Genomic DNA, 22,362 nt, shown 5'->3' with positions numbered 1-22,362 from the left:
CAGCAGAATTCAGCTGTAACCATGGTAACCTCCGGGCGCAAAATTTTAATTGAAAGTATAAACAGTAGTTTAAATAGGAGAAAAAAAAAAAGGAGAAAGAGCTTCAACACACTGACATAACCAGGTGTGACACAGAATTTACATGATGTGTCAAGCGGTGGGAATTAAAATAGAATGTTGAGGCACTTCTGCTCTGTCACAATTGCTTCTGAGCAATTTTAGAGAGAGGAATTCTGTCCATGTCACTGGAAGGGCTGCCCTGATGGGTAACCAAACTGACATTTGCTCTAAAGGCGGCATTGGAACAAAGGACACTTGAAAAGGATATTACTAAAAATGGAAAAAAAATTCTACATTCACTGAACACAATGATTGCCCCTTCTTCCCATGCTAGTGTACCACGGTAGTTGTGTTGGGGTTGGCCTTTTCTTTTGACGTGTCATGATTTTGATCTACTGTTGATTGAAGGTGCGTACACACGCACTACTTCTGCTAACGACGGGTCCGTCAGACCTTCCTGCTGGGCGGACGGTCAGCCAACAGTAGCGCTTGTGTACACGCTGTCGGCAGACTGATGAGGCTGTTTCTGAACGATCTGCAGTGGATTGTTCAGAAACAGCCTTATCAGTCTGCCGACTGCGCGTACACATGCGCTACTGTCAGCTAAACGTCCGCCCAGCGGGAGGGTCTGATGGACCCGTCGTTGACGGAAATAGTGCATGTGTACGCACCTTTAAGGTGCATACACACGCACTACAAAAGGCAACGACGGGCCTTTTGTAGTGCATGTGTACGCACCTTATGGCAGGTACCACATGTCGGGTTAATTCAAAAAGCTTTCTCTTGACTTATCTTTTCTTATTTATTTTTCACCTACTCTGCAAGGATAGCTATTGTAATCCATGATAAAACAGGATAAGGCGAACCAATTCATGAGATAAACAGATAAGGAGAGCTAATTCATTAAAGAAACAGATAAGGAGAGCTAATTCATGAGATAAACAGATAAGGAGAGTTAATTCATGAGATAAACAAATAAGGATAGATAATTCATTAGATAAACAGAGAAGGAGAGCTAATTCATGAGATAAACAGAGAAGGAGAGCTAATTCATGAGATAAACAGATAAGGAGAGCTAATTCATGAGATAAACAGATAAGGAGAGCTAATTCATTAGATAAACAGAGAAGGGGAGCTAATTCATGAGATAAAGAAATAAGGAGAGCTAATTCATTAGATAAACAGATAAGGAGAGCTAATTTCATGAGATAAACAGATATGGAGAGCTAATTCATGAGATAAACAGATAATGAGAGCTAATTCATGAGATAAACAGATAATGAGAGCTAATTCATGAGATAAACAGATAAGGAGAGCTAATTCATGAGGTAAACAGACAAGGAGAGCTAATTCATGAGATAAACAGATAAGGAGAGCTAATTCATGAGATAAACAGATAAGGAGAGCTAATTTATGAGATAAACAGACAAGGAGAGCTAATTCATGAGGTAAACAGATAAGGGTTTGCAAACCTCACAGCGGCGCACTTCCTCCTTCAAGCCGAAAGGAGGAAATGCGCCGGTGTGAGGCTTGGAACGCGACCAAAAGGGCGCGTACAAGGTCTTTGGAACGCATGGCGGACGGCAGAATTATGGGTAAATAATCACTTGTATCCCCGCCGCACACCTGCACCAATTAAACCTCATTTGAATCACGGCGAGCATCCCTGAACTGAAGTGAGAGGTATATGGAGGCTGCCATATTATATCCTTTTAGGCCTCTTTCACATCAGGACGTTGTGTTTTGGGCTACGTTAAGGTCGCATAATGTGCTCCTAACGCAACGCCTGGTGGTGTTGAAGGAGGACGCTACCTAGAGCCGCGTTATGCAGCTCTTGGTGCGCCTTTTTTGTGCTATGGACTGCGGAGACCACTTGATCCGCATCATGTGGTCCCACCAGCCAATTGCCACACAGAGGGGCCGCTCCAGGAAGTAAACACTGCACTTCACACAGTGCAGTGAATATTAATTAGCCATGTGGCTAGGGGCACTAGCGGACTCTCCCCTCCTCCTCCAACATAACTGCGCATGTGCAAGCAGTCTAATGCGGCTAAAGCCGCGTATAACGCACAGCATGCAGCACTTTCCAGTAACGTCCAGCGTTACACTGTAACGCAACGTGGGCACTGTGAACAGCCCATTGATTTTTCATTGCTGTGAGTTGGGCTGCGTTACAGGCTGCTCTAACGTCGGCCTGTAACTTCCCATTGTGAAAGCAGCCTTAAAGCAACCTTTAAGCAACTTCTAATATGTTTAGCCATAGACCCTAAACAAGCATGCAGCAGTTCAGGTGTTTCTAACATTTTTGTTAAATCTGACAAGATTAGCTGCATGCTTGTATCTTGTGTAATTCAGACACTACTGCAGCCAAATAGATCAGCAGGGCTGTCAGGCAACCGGTATCGTTTAAAAGGAAATAAATATGGCAGCCTCTATATACCTCTCACTTCAGTTGTCCTTTAAGTGTACGGTAATAGCGCAAACACAAGGTTTACTGGGGTTTAATGCCTTTGTTGCTTGTATAATGTGCATTACTACAGTGCACTGTACAAGAAGGGTCCCTACAGGTGGCCACATACGATACAATAAAATGATCCGATTTTACGGCAATTCGATAAAAACGATCGGATCTCCCAAGAAAATCGAAAGCTTATTTTTCATTCGACTGAAAAATCCGATGGGATTTCCCGTTTTTTTTTTTATTTTATTTTAATCGAACTAGAATGCCAGATATTTTCTTCAATCTTTCTAAAGATTGTATGGTGTGTGTTAGATTGTCAATTTATTAATATACACACCCTAGCAATTTTCTCTGATTTTCCAATCATTTTTATCATAATTGGGGACAAAATTGTACATATGTGTGTGGTACATTGGTCATATTTTTGAAATGTTACAATCAGTCAGAAACATTTATTGCAATTCTTAAATTGAACAGATATTTTAAAAATTGTATGGTGTGTGGCTACCTTAAGTGTCTTTCGAACATTCTCCCGGCAATAAATAAGAGCATCCATGCTGGGCATGCACGAGTAAGATCTGCACATGCCACATAGAACAAAGCACTCAAAGCACTCATGCACGAAGGTAAAAAGCCTTGCACGAGCGGCTTCATTCTACTGGGCATGTGCAGACCTAACTCGTGCATGCCCAGTACAAACACGCAAAGGCATCACTACTAGGGTTGGTGTGACCCGGTGTGGAAATTCATGGCGTCACCCCTCTCTTACCCCATGAATCTCCAACTTCCCTGGCTTAGCAAAATCAATTATACATTTTTGGAGTTGTTGCTTGTTACTGACATTTGTTGACAATGGGGTTTGGAGGGGCTGTGCTAGATCCATTTTCTATAGGGGGAGAGGAGTCAGAGTTTGTGATTGTTATACTGGCCACACTTTGCTATAGGTTGGTGGTGAGACTCTGGTCATGTTGGCTGTGGGGGAAGAGGGAGGAGCACTGGACAGACTTTTTGTATTCTCGCACTTCTTGCTCTAGTGTTGGCTTGTACTGATGACGCGTCAGTACAAGCTGCGGTCACTAGAGCGAGAAGAGCGGCAGTGAAGAGGTCGGCTATCCCCGCGGGCGCTGCTGGAGAGGTAAGAGCCTGCAGCTACACACTTACTCAATTAAATGGGGAGCAGATACACCCAGAAACTTTAGCGGTGACACGGGAAAGTAGCGGTGACATGAGGGAGGGAAGCGGTGACACGGGGGAGGGAAACTTGGTCACAAGAAATGTAGTGGGGACATGGGAAATGTATCGGGGACACTGGTAACGGAAGTGGAGGCGCAGGACAGAGCAGGCAACAGGCAGGGAATCCCCGACATGACGGCGAGTTGCGGTTCCAATCGGCGGGCGTTCATAAGTCGGGGATTCCCTGCCTTTGCCGTATAAGACACAGGGACTTTTTCACACCATTTTTAGGGGAGAAAAAGTGTGTCTTATACGGCGGAAAATACGGTACTTCTTACTTGTATGTGCTTGTATTTTACATTTCCCGTGATAGTGGACCTTTACAGCAAACCTGAATCGAAAATAAACTTATGAGATAACAAATTGTATGTGTAGTACGGATAATGAATAGAACATTAGTAGCAAAGAAGAGTCTCCTATTTGTATTAACAATTATATAGCTTTATTTATAACATTGCATCATTCTGTCATATTTGCAATTTTAAAACCACACTCGACATTTAAGCTATACAGCAAAGCAGGAATATTGACCCCTTTGAACCTACCTGCAGTAAAAACCTTATCTCAAACAGTCTCTCACTGTTTCTTGGTGGTTTCAGTGCTTCAGAAAACAGGACTGTCTTTGACCCAGTGAGTGGAATAGCTCAGAAAAGCTCTTTTGCACAGTTAACAAGTTTTTTTTTAACTCTTCCTGTACTGGGAAACAATACAAGACTCATTTCTGTGCTGCTTATGTTCTATTTCTTACCTGTACTCCACATAGAATTCATTATCTCATAAGTTTGTCACTTCAGGTTTGGTTTAAAGGATACCCGAACTGACATGTGACATGATGAGATAGACATGCGTATGTACAGTGCCTAGCACACATATAACTATGCTGTTTTCCTTTTTTTCTTTCTCTGCCTGAAAGACTTAAATATCAGATCTGTAAGTGGCTGACTCAGTCCTGACTCAGACAGGAAGTGACTACAGTGTGACCCTTACTGATAAGAAATTCCAACTATAAAACACTTTCCTAGCAGAAAATGGCTTCTGAGAGCAAGAAAGAGGTAAAAAGGGGTAATTTCTTATCAGTGAGGGTCACACTGTAGACACTTCCTGTCTGAGTCAGGACTTAGTCAGCCACTTACATACCTGATATTTAACTCTTTCAGGCACAGAAAAAAAAGGAACACAGCATAGTTATTTGTGTGCTAGGCACTGTACATACACATGTCTATCTCATTATGTCACATGTCATTTCGGGTATTCTTTAAAACAAAATAACATAGAGAGGAAGGCTATACTGCGTGTGGCTGTATATTCTAAGTTCCACCATACGGGTACATGTATACACGAGTCCATTTATATAGATCATCTATATACAGTCTTCTGATTATTCCTTATTATCCACAAACACAGACACATATATTTGCTGTTAATTTGTTTCTGTCGACCTTCCTCGGTATAATACCAAGTGACATGCATTGCATATTCATCTCTTCCATTTTCCATAGATCCAAGATACATCATGCCACAAAGCATTTAGAAAAAAAAAACTGCGTCCCAAAAAAAAACAAAACACACACACACACACAGTCAAAATTCATATAGAACAAATTGATTGAAAAGGAGCTATGTAAATTGATCTGTTTTAAATACAAGGACAATTAAAATAAGTGTTCTGGAAGATTTGCCCTGGGACCCGTTCCTTCTTATCATGCATTGTATTAATGACCTTCCAAATATCTGCACCTTCGCAAAAGTCTATCTATATGCAGATGACATTCTCCTAATAAATGTGGACAGATATGTCAAAGTAGTAGAAAATAGCTTAAATGATGACAAATGTTTCCATGTGCTTCTCTAAAAACAGTTTATCTTAAGTGTTGAAAAGCAAAACCATTATTTTGAAATGTCATTATGAAATTTAAATGAGCAAAAGGATGGTATAATGGTGATATCCAAATACGGAGATGTGACATCGGATTATAATGCGAAATCGCTCACAAGTGATACTATTAAACACTAGAAAAGTCACTTTAATTATTGGAAATGCAGCGTTACGATAACAGGGGCTGCTACTATACTACAGTCATTTTCATTTTCGTGTCTAACAGTTTAAGAGACGATGGGCTAAGGCTTGGTTTCAGGATGATGGGCATTCTTGCGGAGAGTAAATAGTATACAATATCAGAATCCCATTTAGTGCCGGTCATACATGAGAAGATTTCTCACCAAGAAGGGAGAGCGAGAGATTGGCTTATGCTGGTTCACCTTCTTACATTGTCAGGTCTGTCCTCCTTGGCTCTTCTGCTTGGCAAGTGTGAAGAATGGCTCCTTCCCCTTCCTGTAAAGATTTTGTAACATGTTGGTAATGTGCTGTGTGTTAAAGTGTACCAGAGATGACATGTGACAGGATGAGATAGACATGTACATACAGTGGGATGCGAAAGATTGGGCAACCTTGTTAATTGTCATGATTTTCCTGTATAAATCGTTGGTTGTTAAGATAAAAAATGTCAGTTAAATATGTTATATGGGAGACACACACAGTGATATTTGAGAAGTGAAATGAAGTTTATTGGATTTACAGAAAGTGCGCAATAATTGTTTAAACACAATTAGGCAGGTGATTCACAAAAAAGAAATAAAATCAGTATTTAGTAGATCCTCCTTTTGCAGAAATTACAGCCTCTAAGCACTTTCTGTAGGTTCCAATGAGAGTCTGGATTCTGGTATAAGGTATTTTGGACCATTCCTCTTTACAAAACATCTCTAGTTCATTCAGGTTTGATGGCTTCTGGCTTCTGAGCATGGACATCGCTTTTTAACTCACACCCAAAATTTTCAATTATATTCAGGTCTGGGGACTGAGATGGCCATTCCAGAACATTGTACTTCTTCCTCTGCATGAATGGCTTAGTGGATTTTGAGCAGTGTTTAGGGTTGATGTCTTGTTGAAAGATCCAGCCCTGGTGAAGCTTTAGCTTTGTCACAGATTCCTGGACATTGGTCTCCAGAATCTGCTGATACTGAGTGGAATCCATGTGTCCCTCAACTTTGACAAGATTCCCAGTCCCTGCACTGGCCACACAGCATGATAGAACCACCACCATATTTTACTGTAGGTAGCAGGTGTTTTTCTTGGAATGCTGTGTACTTTTTCCCTCTTGTTATGCCCAAATAACTTAATTTTAGTTTTGTCAGTCCACAGTACATTATTCCAAAATGAAGCTGGCTTGTCCAAATGTGCTTTAGCATACCTCAAGCGACTGTGGGCGGAGAAAAGGCTTCCTCTGCATCACTCTCGCATACAGCATCTCCTTGTGTAAAGTGCCCTGAATGGTTGAACGATGCACAGTGACTCCATTTGCAGCAAGATGATGTTGTAGGTCTTTGGTGCTGATCTGGGGATTGACTCTGACTGCTCTCAGCATTCGTCACTTCTGTTTATTCGAGATTTTTCTTGGTTTGCCACTTCGAGCCTTAACTTGAACTGAGCGCATGGTCTTCTATTCCCTCAATATGTTCCTAACTGTGGAAAAGACAGCTGAAATCTCTGAGACAGCTTTCTGTAACCTTCCCCTAAACCATGATGGTGAACAATCTTTGTCTTCAGGTCATTTGAGAGTTGTTTTGAGACTCCCATGTTGCTACTCTTCAGAAAAAATTAAAAGAGGAGGGAAACTTACAATTGACGCCCTTACATACTCTTTCTCATAACTGGATACACCTGTGTATGTAGGTCAAGGGTCACTGAGCTTACCAAGCCAATTTGAGTTCCAATAATTAGTTCTAAAGGCTTTGGAATCAATAAAATGACAACAGTGCCCAAAATGTATGCATCTGCCTCATTTTATTTAAACAAACACTATCTGTAAATCCAATAAACTTCATTTCACTTCTCAAATAACACGGTGTGTCTCCTATAAGATATATTTAACGAACATATTTTATTGTAACAACCAACGATTTATACAGGGAAATCATGACGATTAACAAGGTTGCCCAAAGTTTTGCATCCCACTGTATACAGCGGCAAGCATACAGACACTTATGCTATGCTCCTTTCCTTTTTCCCTGCCTAAAAGAGTTTATAATTAGCTATGGAACTGACAGTTTTTCTCCAGTCAGGACTCAGTCCTCACTGACAACAAATTACAGCTATAAAAGACTCTCCTAAACAGATACCTGGGCTTTTTACTGTGAGAGGACAAGATAAAAAGGTCAATCGTTCATGTTTTTTCACTCTGGGACTCTTGAGACACTGCAATTGAGCAGATATTGCGAAACTTCAAACCTGCTTTGTAAATGTTCATGCATAAAATAAAACCTTTAAATATCTAAAAGAGTAATTTTTAGGAGTAGAAGGACAGCCAATTGTTTATCTCATTAGTTTATGTAGAGCCCGCGGCAAAATTACTCTGTGCATCATTTTATCAAGACACAAGTGAGTTTAAAAGCTTTTTATCAATATTAAATGTGTTAGGTTTTACACTATGTGAGGCTTTTTATTTGAGGTACTTGGTGAATATTATGAATTGGAGCATTGGTGGGGAGGATCTGTGGAGGAGAAAAGGAAAGCACCAGCAATAGCCAGGGAGGTGGTAATGTTTCCAAGGTGGCAAGTGACTCAGCAGAGGGTCTCAGAGGGCAATGAGTGTCATACTACAAGTGTGGTGGTAGCTCTCTCTGTCCTGGAACACTGAATATAGTCCTGTTGCAAGCTGGCTCAGATCCTTATAGAGACCTTTTCCATTACCCTGCTGAGGGGAGGTTCCCCTTGGGTCTATTGTGAAGAGTTGTTTGCTGTCGCCATTAGGTTAGATGTTGTTTGTTGCTGAACTGCGCTATTGTGTAGCACTTCCTCATTGCAAATACATACATGGTTTGTGCGGAGTGCAATGAGAACATCTGGAAATATAATTAAAATAAATACATAGTTCAGGCACGGTATGATAATATCCAGCAACACAGGTAGATGTTCATTTGATAGAATAAGGGCTGTAGAGGCAAGAAACACTAGGAGCAGGATCTTGCCCTTATGAGCTTACAGGAAGTGGGGTGCAGATAACAGGTAAGTGATGAAGGAACTACCGTATAAGGCAGAGTCTTGTACTGTAAATGCAGCAAAACAGTTCCCAAAAATGGCTACTTACCTAGGTAGCGGGAATCCTCTGCATAATCCAGAGGCTTCCCCTGTCTCTCTTCTCCTCACTGTTACAGCACTGGGACCTCCTAAAGCCTATCAACAAGGGCTTGGTGACAGAGCTCGGCCACACTGCATAGGCACAGACGGCACATGCCTACACGCTGGCATGGAGCCAAATATGCTTCATGCTATTGCAGCCATGCACGGCTGGGAGCTTTGGGGGGGTCTCTCTCAGCACTGAAACGGCGAGTTGGAGGGGGACAAAGGAAGAGGCTTTCCTCTACCAAGTTAAGTATCTTATTTTTGCTCCCCAAAACTCACAGGTTTGCTTCAATCTCCACCTTGAAACTTATCTAACTCTGAGGTTTCATCTATGAGAAGAAGAATATCTGCTTGTCATATTATTTACCTGTATTGTCTCTTTCACACTTCAGCTTTGTGCTTCCTGGAAGGGTCCTGCAGGATTCATTTTTTAACCTGAGCACAGGGTTTCTTATTCTTTACTTGCTAACAGTGATGTAAAGGAAATCTGTGAGGGAGAAAAATTTAAAAAATATATACCGGTACTTACCTCAGTAATGGTAAACCTTTGGATGGTCCAGAGGTTTTCCAGATCCTGCTCAAGCCCACCTCTGTTGATCAGGACCATCTTCTAGACGGCTGCCATGCTCCCTTCTGACTACAAGCTTCTTTGTATTGGGCATGCTCAGGTACGGTCTGAAGCACTTATGCATTGAGAAAAAAACCCTTCACAAATAGCTTTGTTTTACTGGGCATGCCCAGACCTTACTCACACACATGCCTAATACTGTATGTGGAAGCTCTTGAGAGACCGAGCACTGGAACGATGGGGTGTTAGAGGATCGAGGAAGCTTATGGACAATGGAGGTATTTATTTTTTGTTTTTAATTTTTCTTCAGGTACGATTTAAGGGACCACTACGGTGAAAAATCTGACATTTTACTACCACTATGATCGTTCATGTGATTTCAGCAGAGTTCGATACTTACAGTAATAAACTGTGTATCAGACAACAAATAAGCTGTATACAGGAGAGGAGATAGGAACCTGACTGGTATGTCATGGTGTGACAATCTGTTGTTAAATACAAACAAAAATTAATTAATTAAAAGTTATTCTAGATTTTAGGACCACCAAGACGACCAATCACAAAACAATAATGATCAATGCAGAGGCTGTGGAGAGAGTTTCCAGCTTTAAAGGAAAGGTTCAGGGTGTCTGAAAAAAAAATAAAAATCCATATCCACTTACCTGGGGCTTCCTCCAGCCCGTGGCAGGCAGGAGGTGCCCTCGCCGCTGCTCCGCAGGCTCCCGGTTGTCTCCGGTGGCCGACCCGACCTGGCCAGGCCCGGCTGCCAGGTCGGGCTCTTCTGCGCTCCAATCTGCGCCTCACGGCGTCGCGCTGACGTCATCGGACGTCCTCCGGGCTGTACTGCGCAGGTGCAGTAGTTCTGCGTCTGTGCAGTACAGCCCGGAGGACATCCGATGACGTCAGTGTGCCCGCGTGGGACGCAGAAGAGCCGTCGTTGGAGCGCAGAAGAGCCCGACCTGGCAGCACGGCCTGGCCAGGTCGGGTCAGCCACCGGAGACCACCGGGAGCCTGCGGAGCAGCGGCGAGGGCACCTCCTGCCTGCCACAGGCTGGAGGAAGGCCCAGGTAAGTGGATATGGATTTTTATTTTTTATTCAGACTACCTGAACCTTCCCTTTAAAGAGGAACTGTCAGCCATACTATCTCAGAAAAAAAACCACATATATAAATAGATAAATACTTGCTCTACTTACTTAACATATGTATTGTACTGTCCACGGTTTGATTTTAGTGATTTTTCTATAGTAAAAAAGAGAAAATCCTTCTTAGGATTCTCCATTTAACTGTGTCTTTTTTTAAGCCAACCCTGATGTCATTTCCTTACTCTCCTCTGCCTGATTGAGTATGCATTGCCCGTGCTCCTACCAATCTTCAGACTCTCCCATCCAGCTCTGTAATAGAAGGTGCATTGTCTCAGCATGAGAAATATTGGCCAATCAGAGAGGAACAGAGGTGTGGCAGGGGAAAACAGTAGGGAAAGGGGCTTCAGTCAACTAGGCTGCATTAATTAAGTCTGAGAGCTAAGTAAAGAAGCAAAAAAAGACAACCCAGCATGCCCTGTAACTTCCTTTGTGTGGCAATGTACCAAATAAGAGTTGGGTAAACTGAATGATAATATATCAACAAGAAAAGTAATAGTGATTTTTAACTTTTGGATTGCCTGGTTAGCATCCTTATTACTTGTTTACCAGATAAAATAAAGAATTGATTTTTGATTTTATGCCCGACAGTTACACTTAAAGCTTCTGGGAGTCACCATCGCAGAGAACCTGCCCTGGGCTGACAATGCTTTAGCTGTAACTGGCAAAGCACAACAATGTCTCTATTCTTTTAGAAATCTAAAGTTCACTAACCTTCCCCAGAAGGCGCTGGTTAAAGTGGATCTGAACCCAGATGTACTCTCTGCTCTAAAAGATACACAACAGCATAATACCATTTAAACAAAAATATTTCTTTGTTACAGCTGATACAAATTGTATAATACATATGTACTGTTTCTACTTCCTGATTCATGGAAGCAGACATATTGTTAACATCCAGTGCTTTCAAATCAGCTTATCTGCCATCTCTGCCATAGGTGACACAGGGGAAAGATCAGATTACTACTTGTGACTAGACACAAATGAGGGTGAATTAGACTGGCTAAACTCTCTAAATACATACAGAGTACATTTCTCTCTGTTTTCCTTCTGTCCTGTGGAAGAGTTCAGGTCCACTTTAATTTCTACAGATGCACTATAGTTAGTGTCTTGACCAACTGCATGATGACCTGGTACAACAGCTGTGTCAGAAGTGGGACTGTTTGTCAGGATGGCCGAGTGGTCTAAGACGCCAGACTCAAAAGGTTTCTCTGGTACAACAGCTGCACCAAGGCCGATATGGAAGCCCTGTAGCAGGTTGTACAGCAGAGGCCATTATCGGCACTGAACTACCATCGCTCAAACTGCTGCATAAGACCGGTTGTATGAGAAGGTCCTATCAAGGACTATACTCAACCTGAAAACCCCTTAAGCTCCTACCATCAGGTAGACATTTCAGATCAATCTGCATACACACAAAAAGGCTGAAAAACAGCTTTTCCCACCTACTATAAACTTTGTAAACTCTGAGGCTAAGTTCACAGTGGGACGTTAAAGTCGCGCGTTAAAACACCATTTAACGCAGAATAACTCACTGCAATAAAAAATCAATGCCCTGTTCACAGTGCACACGTTGCGTTGGTGCCTAACGCTGCACGTTAAGTAAAAGTACTGCATGCAGTGCGTTATACACGTTATTAGCTGCGTTGGACTGTTTGCACATGCTCAGTAATGACTTGGACGCATACTTTTCATTGCCTGTATTTTTTACTGTATCTGCTGTATGCGATGGTAACGCTGCGTTGCCACTTTTTTGGCGCGTTGCGTTGTAAGCTTGCGGTGCGACTTTAACGTGGCATCAAAACGCAACGTCCCACTGTGAATCTAGCCTGAATCTTTTCTGAGATCATTTTTAATTTAACATGTGCAATAAGTCATACTGGTATTGTGCAATATACTACTCATTAATGAGTACAATAACAATTATGCTGCTTATCACTTAAGACTGTATACAACATTTTAAAAAATGTAAAGGACCGCTATCGCGAAAAAAGTAGGCAGTTAAAATTTGACAGAGCCAACAAGTTTTGGGCCAGTCCATCTCATGGGGGATTCTCTGGGTTTTCAACAGCATTTCCTGAACAGCAGTTTAAGTACCAAAATAGTGAGATACCAGCCAGCCTCCCTACTCACTTGCACACTATTTGGTCAGTTAAACTTTGCAATTGCTGTTCAGGAAATGCTGTTGAAAACAAAGAAATCCATGAGAATCCCTCACGAGGAGATGGACTGGCCCAAAACCTGTTGGTTCTGTCAGATTTTAACTGCCTACTTTTTTCCGCAATAGTGGTCCTTTAATACCTCTTTTCCATGGGCAGTTGATAGGCAGTGAAATGCCTCTCAAACTCTCACAACTGCTGACTGCTGCCTGGTAACTGCTCACTCAAGCCTTGCTTGCTGAGCACACAGTTCAACTGCCCATGGAAAAGAGGCCTTAAAGAGGAACTCCAGTGAAAATAATGTAATAAAAAAGTGCTTCATTTTTACAATAATGATGTATAAATGATTTAGTCCGTGTTTGCCCATTGTAAAATATTTTAAATCCCTGATTTATATTCTGACATTTATTACATGGTGACATTTTTACTGCTGGCAAGTGATGTAGCCGCTGCTTGCTGTTTTGGAAGTTGGAAACAGCTGTAAACAGCCATTTCCCACAATGTAACAGGGTTCACAGACAGGAAACTGCCAGAAGTACCTCGGTACTCAGAGCTTCTTGTGGGAGGGGTTTCACCACAATAACAGTCATACAGCGCCCCCTGATGGTCTGTTTGTGAAACGGAATAGATTTCTCATGTAAAAGGGGGTATCAGCTACTGATTGGGATAAAGTTCAATTCTTGGTCGGAGTTTCTCTTTGGGATAAGTGTGTGCACTCCTCCACAAAAGCCTAAAAACTCAAAACAGTGCCTGAAACAGTTTGAACAAAAATAAACTTCTAGATCACTGCAAAAAGAGAACCTTGTAAATTGTAAATCTCACTCATTATCAATGCAAAAGTTTGGATGTTTGTTACTCGATCACGCGACAATGGATGAACGGATTTGAATGAAATTTGGCACACACATAGTACATTACCTGGAATAACATACAGGATACTTTTTATCCCCATAACCAAATTTTACTGGGAAAAATGTAAACTGCAGCCATTCTTACACTGTTAATTATAGGGTTTTTAAACTTTGCATAGTTGGTCACTGGATTGACTGGGATAAATATTCAGAAAAGTGGGTGGAGCATACAAAAGCCAATCAAAATTCACCTATTGATTTCCAAGAGGAATATTTAATTGATGCCATTCTTGCACTGTTAATAGCACAAGCCTCAAACCTGGTACAGTTGGTCATCGGGTGACTGGGGTTCAAATTCAGAAAAGGGAATGGAGCCACAGCCAATCCGATTTCTTTCATTTCAATGCAAATTGTTGACGCCAAAGCCCGCAAAGCTCACAAACTAGGTCATTGAGTAATTATGTGTTATGGTGGCCATACACGGTACAATAAAAACGTTCGATTTTCCCGTTTATTCGATCTAAATGATCGAATTGAATGAAAGTTAAAAATATTTTTTTTTTCGACCAAGAAATTCGAACGATTATCCCGTTTTTTCTGGAAAAATGATCGGACATGCTGGAAAAATCTTTACATTCGATCTAACGGAATAATCAAACTAAATTATCTAATTGAAAAATTGTATCATGTATGGCCACCTTTAGGGTTAGAAAAAGTGCCAACACCAGCCAAATACATATCTGGGCAACGCTGGACCATCAGCTAGTGTATAAATAAATTACAGTGCTAAACAGTACACAAACCTCTTTGCTCCTGTTGCCTCTCTCATCTGCTAGTTCAGTGCTAGGGATGGGCGGAATTGCCAATTTCCGATTTCATGGAAATTCCGCTTTCCACCATTGCCGATTACCGCTACCGCTTTCCGCTACCGATTTCCAGATTCCGATGCAGATTTTTGCTGAACTTTTCACCGACTTTAATATTGATTTTCTCAAAAAGTACAAGGTCTTTTTTAAAGATTTTTTTTTCCTTCTAGTCTCCAATCTTCTACTTAACATACTCGGAATATTCAGTGTATCTAGCTCCTATGGGGGCTTTGCTATGAACCTCTAAAGTAGGTGGCATACTGCATATGGTAATGCGGATTTTCAGCATTTTACATTTCCGCCGACTTTAGTGGTTAATAGCAAAGCCCCCATAGTGGCTAGAAATACCACATTTTTAGGGTTTGTTAAGCAGAAGAGTGGGGACAAGAGGGAAAAAAATCTTTCAAAAAGACCTTGTACTTTTTGAGAAAATCAATGTTAAAATCGGCGGAAATTTCAGCAATTCAGCAATCTTTCCATGATTTCTGCGAAAATCCGCCTACCGCACTTGTATTACCGATTTCTGAATTCCGATGCGGAAATGCAGTTTCCGAACGAGCATCCCTATTCAGTGCTCCATCACTAACCTCAAACAGAATGATAGAGAGAAAATATATATATAGTGAAGTCCTGGTAATATTATTTGTGCAGTGCGGTGCGATGGGGGCGGAGCATCGCACCTCAAACACACTGGCCAGGTATAAAACCGGCCTAAAGGAAACCTAAAGAGAGGAGGATAGGGAGGCTGACATACTGGTATTTACTTAATTTTAAACAATACTAATTGCCTGGCTGTCCTGCTGATCCTCTGCCTCCAATATATTTAGCCATAGACCCTGAACAAGCATGCAGATTAGATGTTTCTAGGATTAGCTACTTGCTCGTTTCAGGTGTGTGATTCCGACACTACTGATGCCTACAAAATCAGTAGGATAACCATGCAACTGGCATTGTTTAAAAGGAAATAAATATGGCATTCTCCATACCCCTCTCACTTCAGGTACCCTTTAAAGCATTAATTTCTTAACAGCAGACTTTGCTAATGCACAGTTTTTACCTGGTTGCTGCAGAATTAGATGGACGGTGCAATTACACTTTAAGAACAACCTTCTCTGACTATTTCTCTGATGTTGTGATAATGTTCAGAGAATTCATAAATGGTATGTTTTGACGCAAGTAGTCTCTGCATAAGAAAACAAAGATATTTGTACATCAAGAAAGGCTAGGCTATGTAGGAGGCACTTACAGTTTAAAATAGGCAAAAAAATAATCTCCTGTGCTACAAATAAACATAAAATGACAGTTTGCCTCAGAAGCGCAGGGGGCATCGATGAGCAATGGAAAGACTATTCTGTAAACACAATGTTCTAGTACCTTAAACCGGACCACTCTTCTGTTTCAAAGGGAACCGTTTAAACACTGCAGCAATTGACTGTGAAGTCTGTTTTGTACCCAGCTTTATGAGGAATCAAAACAGATCTTCTGCTAAACCGAGTGGCAATATTATTTTGCCTTATTTTGTCAAGGGCAATTTAACCTAACAGAAATAAAACTAACTCGGAAAATAAGCTTTCAGCAGAATACCAAGTACAATATGTACCAGTAAATTGCAGTTTAAAATTTTAACGTGGTTTCGTTAAGTGGATCTGGACAACATATACACAATACTCCCATATGCTTACAATTACTTGGCGATCTGGCTTAATTTTAAGGTCTTAGATAAGTTTTAAAAACTTTTGGATGGAAGAGTCGGAGGCCTCCAAGTTATTTCTCTAATCACTACCTGCTAACTCGGACCACTCAGTTTTTTTTAGGGGATATATTTATTTCTATTAGTAAAATGTGACTTAGGCCCAGTGCACACCGAGCGGTTTTTGGAGCGATCCGCCGGGCCGCATCCGCCTGGAAAAATGCTTGGCTAATGTATTGCAATGGGATGGTGCACACCGGCGGTTTGAGGTTTTTGACAAGCCGCAAACGCGCCTCCTGCTGCGCGTTTGCGGTTTGCTAAAAAACCTCAAACCGCCGGTGTGCCCCACACATTGAAATACAATAGCCAAGTGTTTTCACTGGCTGATGCGGCTGGTGGATCGCATACAAAATCCGCTTGGTGTGCACCCGGCCAAATATCTGCTCTCTGCTCCCAAAACCACTAGCGTTTTGACGATCTGCTAGCGGTTTTGGTGTGCACTGGGCCTTATACTTTTACTAGGTACTTATTTACAAGATTTATTACATTTCAGGGAGTATGTAAAGCTCACTTTTGCTCGTTTGTTTGATTTTCTTTCTTTTATCATATAATTTTGTTTTTGTTTCATGATGTTTAGTTCCTGTACTCAGTTTACATGATTTGGCAATGCTGCCTTATACGTTCCTTCAAACTGCAATGCTGTTATTTCACAAATTTTTAACATTCCTGTACAAGGTCCTCTCTGTATTGCAGTGGATTGAAATAATATTAGTAGTAGTATGACATGTGTCAGATATAGACCTACTCTTATATAACTTATCCGAACCACGATATCTCATTTGAGGACTGGCATCAGAATTATAGATGGTGATAGAGGTAGTTAAAGGACAACTATCAAAGTTAACTACAATTCTAAATGCCACATATATTTCCAGTAATTACCAGCAAATAGCAATACAAAGGATTTTTTTTCATCTTTTCATTTTTTATGAGAAGAAAATAAGACATTTACAGAGAACAGTTTTCACTGTGGGCATTATAATGGAGGACTGTGCCCAGCACATCCAGCATACAGAAACAATCCTCACTGGCTGTAATCATGTCAGTAAAATGTGTTCAGAATGATAGAAAGCAGAAATATAGCATGACAAAGTATGTAAATAACTTAACAGCTGCTTATGTGTCTGCCTCATGCATTGTAAAGTAAACAGAGTTCACAGACATGAAGAGCAGGAAGATCTCATTCTTAATGGGGGGGGGGGGGGGCATGTAAATACAGGAAAAAGTACAGGTCCTTCTCTCCAGATCCTTTCTCTGTAGCTGAAAATTCTCTCATCTGTTCTCATGTGATCTGTGAGAGAGCAGTGTGTGTGTGAGCAGGGTAGAAACAAACAGTAAACCATTCATCTGTGAGTAGTGACAGAGAAGTGGAACCTATCTACATAGTACAGATTGGTAAAAAACGGTGATACACAAGGTTTTTTTTTTTCATACAGGCTGTGATGAGACTTCTGAAAAGGCTTCTATTGTTGCTGGCTGAAAGCTGTAGATGTATGTGGGGTTTACCGAATTACAGTTTCTTTGATAGTTCCTCTTTAAGTGTACTTTTGCCTTTAAGTGTACTTTTGAGCCTGCACACTGTATAATGGATAAATGTACAATTTCTTGATACAACATGTTTTGTACTTCTATGTGTGTACGTTATTATGTCTACATTATGTTTTTGGAAATTGTTCATGTTCAATCAAAACTTGTTAATAAACGTGTTAATAAAACAAGAAATGTTTAACAATTCTCTAATTATGGCATTATAAAGCATATTACATACCCTATGCGTGCTATTGGCAGCGTAGCGTGCGTAATCGGGGAGCGGGCACTCAGCGCACACTATGCTGCTGAAGTGCAGCATAGCGAACACTAACAACATAATGTGGCTCCACTCCTCCCGCCCTGAGCATCAGCGGGTCAGTCACAGTAAAGGACCTGATCTCTGAACTCTGATTGTCCCAATAGGCTGTCTGTCAAGTCAAGGCAGGCAGCAGAGATTAGATTGTGAGCTCATCTGAGGACAGCCTGTGGCATGACTATGTACTCTGTAAAATTCTGCACTTGTAGTATAGGAGGCCAGAAATCCTTCCCACTTCCCCCTTTGTAGTATAGGTGGCCAGATGCTTACCACCTACCCCCTTGTAGTATACTGTAGGTGGCCAGATGCTTCCCCCCTCCTCCCCCTTGAGGTACAAGTGGCCAGATGCTCCCCCCCCCCCTTTGTAGTATAGGTAGCTAGATGCTTCCCCCCTCCCTTGTTGTATAGATGGCCAGATGCTCCCCCCCCTTGTAGTGTAGGTGGCCAGATGCTTACCCCTCCCCCATTGACATAAAGGTGGCTAGATGCTTCCCCCCTCCCTTGTTGTATAGATGGCCAGATGCTTCCCCCTCCCCCCCTACCTTGTAGTATAGGAGGCCTGCTGCTTCCCTCTCCCCCTTGTTGTGTAGGGTGCCAGATGCTTCAACCCTCCCCCTTGTCATAAAGGTGGCTAGATGCTTCCCCCCTCCCTTGTTGTATAGATGGCCAGATGTTTCCTTCTCCCCCTTGTGGTATAGGTGGCCAGATGGTTCCCCCCCCCCCCCCTGAGCAGCACCACTAATCACTCGCCTCTACGCTCGCCTCTAGAGCTGAAGTTTCCTTTTCCCCTCTGTCATCATCTGCCACTGTGTACCTGTCTCTGCAGCCTGTGTTTCCTATCATGTGACTCGCCGGCACGTTACCAAGGAATCACATGATAGGAAACGCTGGCTTTAGAGACAGATACACAGGGGCAGTTGATGACGGAGGGGAGGAGGAAGCTTTGCCGCTGGAGGTGAGTGGAGAGGCGAGTGACTCCCTCTCACTGGGCTGGCTGCTGCAGTCCTGCCTCCTCTGTCTACCAAGCCACCCCACACTTCCTGGGGGTGCACTGGGGGTGCAAAGGAGCTGCTGGGGGATGCTATAGTACAATAAGCACCCACCCAGGGCTGCCCCTGATATCCAGTCATCATTTTTATTTATTTAGTGCTTAACTCCACTTCCTACTCATGAGAGATATGGATAGATAAATAAAAATACCTTTATTTTGCCTTCTTAAAAAAGAAAGTATTTGTGATTATTCAGGTTGGAGTAAGCATTTTAGGTGTTCCACAATGCATCACTGCTGAATATGCAAACTGTCCATGTGTTGTCCCTGATGGCTACACACATCTCCAGATCCACAGGAATGCAATGATGTGCCAGTAAGCTCAAGATGAATCATAACTCCGACTGCGTCCTTTGTAGCCCCTTACACACTCCTAGGAGCTCTGCTTCGCCATGAGCTTGCTGGGCAAGTCCTACCCCATAGACCCATATTGAATATTAACCCATGCCATGCACTGATGAGGATCACCCAGTATGAAACAGTCTATACGCATGTTGGATTAGTGTGGCTCTGTGATATTAACAAGCTGATACTTAACTGCATTCCAGCGGTTCTGGACGTGTTTTGGCTTTCAGGGACAACAAAAAATAATTTGCATGTTCAGCCGTGATGCATTGTGGGAGACGTTATATCTGCTCACTCCAACCTGAATAATCGCAAATACCTTCTGTTTTAAAGAGACTCTGTAACAAAATTGTCAGCCTTATTTCTTCTATTCTATAAATTCCTATACCTGTTCTAATGTGCTCTGGATTACTGCAGCCTTTTCTAGATGCACTGTCCCTGTAATATATCTAATCTTCTTTTCTTTGTCAAGCTTTGTTGACGCTGAGAGGAATGGTCTGCCTCTGTTGTAATGAATACAAGTTATGCACGCCCCCTGCACACCCCCTCCAGGCTCTGTGTGCTTTGTTTACTCCTCACAGACTGCTCTCAGTTTCAGCTTGTCTGTGTGATGCAGTTTGTGAGGCTGAGGGGGGTGGGAGCTGCCTGTCACATGCTAAGAAACTGTGAGAATCCCAGACTGGAGTGCAGATAATTCACTATGTAATAAAAACTTGTAGTATACTGCAACTACTTTAGCATGAGATGCTATATATATATATCATGCTAAAGTAGTTGCAGTATACTACAAGTTTTTATTACATAGTGAATATATATATATATATATATATATATATATATATATATATATACATACACAAACATCACTTCCTGGTTAGCGGCCATGTTTTTTGCTTGTAAACACTGCCTAAAACTGGCAATTAAAAGCCAGGATCACGTTGGGGAGTGGCGGAAACGGCAAAGAGGGATCCAGGAGATCACAGTGACTCGATATGTTTTTATTGTACAAATTGGACAGTACAGATTCTCTTTAAGACGGTTTTCAGAAGGCAATATTCTGTTTTGCTGTTACAAAGTGATTCAACTATGAAGCCAGTCAGTCAATGAGATGCTATAATTCTAGCTTGCATGCAAATTTAATGTAAACCGCATGCCGCTTGAAGTGGTGAACATGTATTTATATATAATAATTCAGCTTTTGCTTATAGAAGCATAAACATTTTGATTTAGATTATTGTTAATTATTAATTAATGTATTGGAGTTCTTATCTTTGAATATGAATCCTGTGAACAGGATAAATCAAGCACAATGTTATTATATACTGTGGCTTTGCTCTGCAGAGCCATGATTAAAGCACTCCAGAAGTGAAGCCTTGCTTTACTAATTGTCATATGATGCACTAAGGTTCCCCTTAGAGTTTAAAGAGAATCTGTATTGTTAAAATCGCACAAAAGTAAACATACCAGTGCGTTAGGGGACATCTCCTATTACCCTCTGTCACAATTTCGCCGCTCCTCGCCGCATTAAAAGTGGTTAAAAACAGTTTTAAAAAGTTTGTTTATAAACAAACAAAATGGCCACCAAAACAGGAAGTAGGTTGATGTACAGTATGTCCACACATAGAAAATACATTCATACACAAGTAGGCTGTATACACCCTTCCTTTTGAATCTCAAGAGATCATTTGTGTGTTTCTTTCCCCCTGCAGCTATCTTCCACTGAAGTGTCAGGCTGTTTCTTCCTGCAGAGTGCAGACAGCTCTGCCTGTATGTAATTCCTCAGTATGTGAAAGCCCAGCCAGCTCAGAGGAGGATTTATCCAGCTTGTAAAAGATAATAGAGCAGAGAGAAGCTGCACTAATCTAAATAACACACAGGCAGTGTGCAGAGAGGGTCCTGGAGGGGGGAGATGCATCACAGAACCACAACACTGAAGAACTTGGCAGCCTTCCAGACACAGGCCTGACAAGTCTGACAAGAGAGAGATAAGTTGATTTATTACAGAGATGGTGATAGTAGAACATGCTGCAGTAAGCCAGAACACATTAGAATAGCTTTTGGAACTTGTAGGATGATAAAAAACAGGATGCAATTTTTGTTACGGAGTCTCTTTAAGCCTTTGGCAGGGCCCTCCCTTCCTTAGTGTATACTACATAATTGTGGTCTGCTTTCCCATGACCGCCTTGTATTTGTATTACTGGGCCTACCTAACCAGCCCAAAATCACATGATCATGTATCTTGCACCCCGTTTGCCTTGCATAGCTTTGTCCTATGTTGTTGTATAACCTTGTTACATCTGTCATGCTTTGTATCATTGTATGTATTTATTGTCCAGCGCTGCATTATATGTTGGTTAATAAATACGAACATATAATAGGTTTTCAGTATCGCATTAAAAAAGATAAAAAAGTGTGGACTATCTGAATAATCCTGGTGAAACATGTAGGATTAGAACCAATCTAGAGTTTAAAAACATACCTTCAGCTGTGGGGAAAAACAAAACAAGAAATCTCTGGCCTATCCTGGTAGCTGGTCACATGACCAATATAGAGGCACTTGTAACGCAGTCTGTGCTAATGAGTAGAAATGTTGCTGACTTCTGTATCTGGATGAAATTGTCCAGGAATCTCTTAGGGTAGGAAACAACTAGGGCGATTGGGATTAGGGGTAATTGCAATCGTAGGACATGCAGCATTTGCGCTCAATGCAAAGTATTTATCAAAGTGGTTATGCAGCTCTTTGGGGGCACTAGCAAATAGCTTTAAAGAAAACCTGAACTGAAAATTAAAAGTCAAAATAAGCATACACAAGTCATACTTACCTTCCATGTAGTCTACTCCTCAGTGTCTTTCTC

The 22,362-nt window shown here is 41.6% G+C and overlaps 1 long non-coding RNA gene across 1 annotated transcript in view; it reads right to left on the bottom strand.

Annotated features, from left to right (window-relative positions):
• The window catches only part of LOC137527946 (uncharacterized), an 83,628-nt gene that overhangs the window by 51,387 nt on the left and 9,879 nt on the right, over positions 1 to 22,362 (bottom strand). The window contains exon 2 of the long non-coding RNA XR_011023235.1: positions 15,576 to 15,701. This is a non-coding gene — a long non-coding RNA (uncharacterized lncRNA). The remainder of the gene's footprint in view (positions 1 to 15,575; positions 15,702 to 22,362) is intronic.

This window comes from Hyperolius riggenbachi, chromosome 1, assembly GCF_040937935.1.
Source record: "Hyperolius riggenbachi isolate aHypRig1 chromosome 1, aHypRig1.pri, whole genome shotgun sequence".
Lineage (NCBI taxonomy): Eukaryota > Metazoa > Chordata > Amphibia > Anura > Hyperoliidae > Hyperolius > Hyperolius riggenbachi.
Note: the sequence above shows the minus strand (reverse complement) of the source record. Positions and strands in the feature narration are given on the sequence as shown.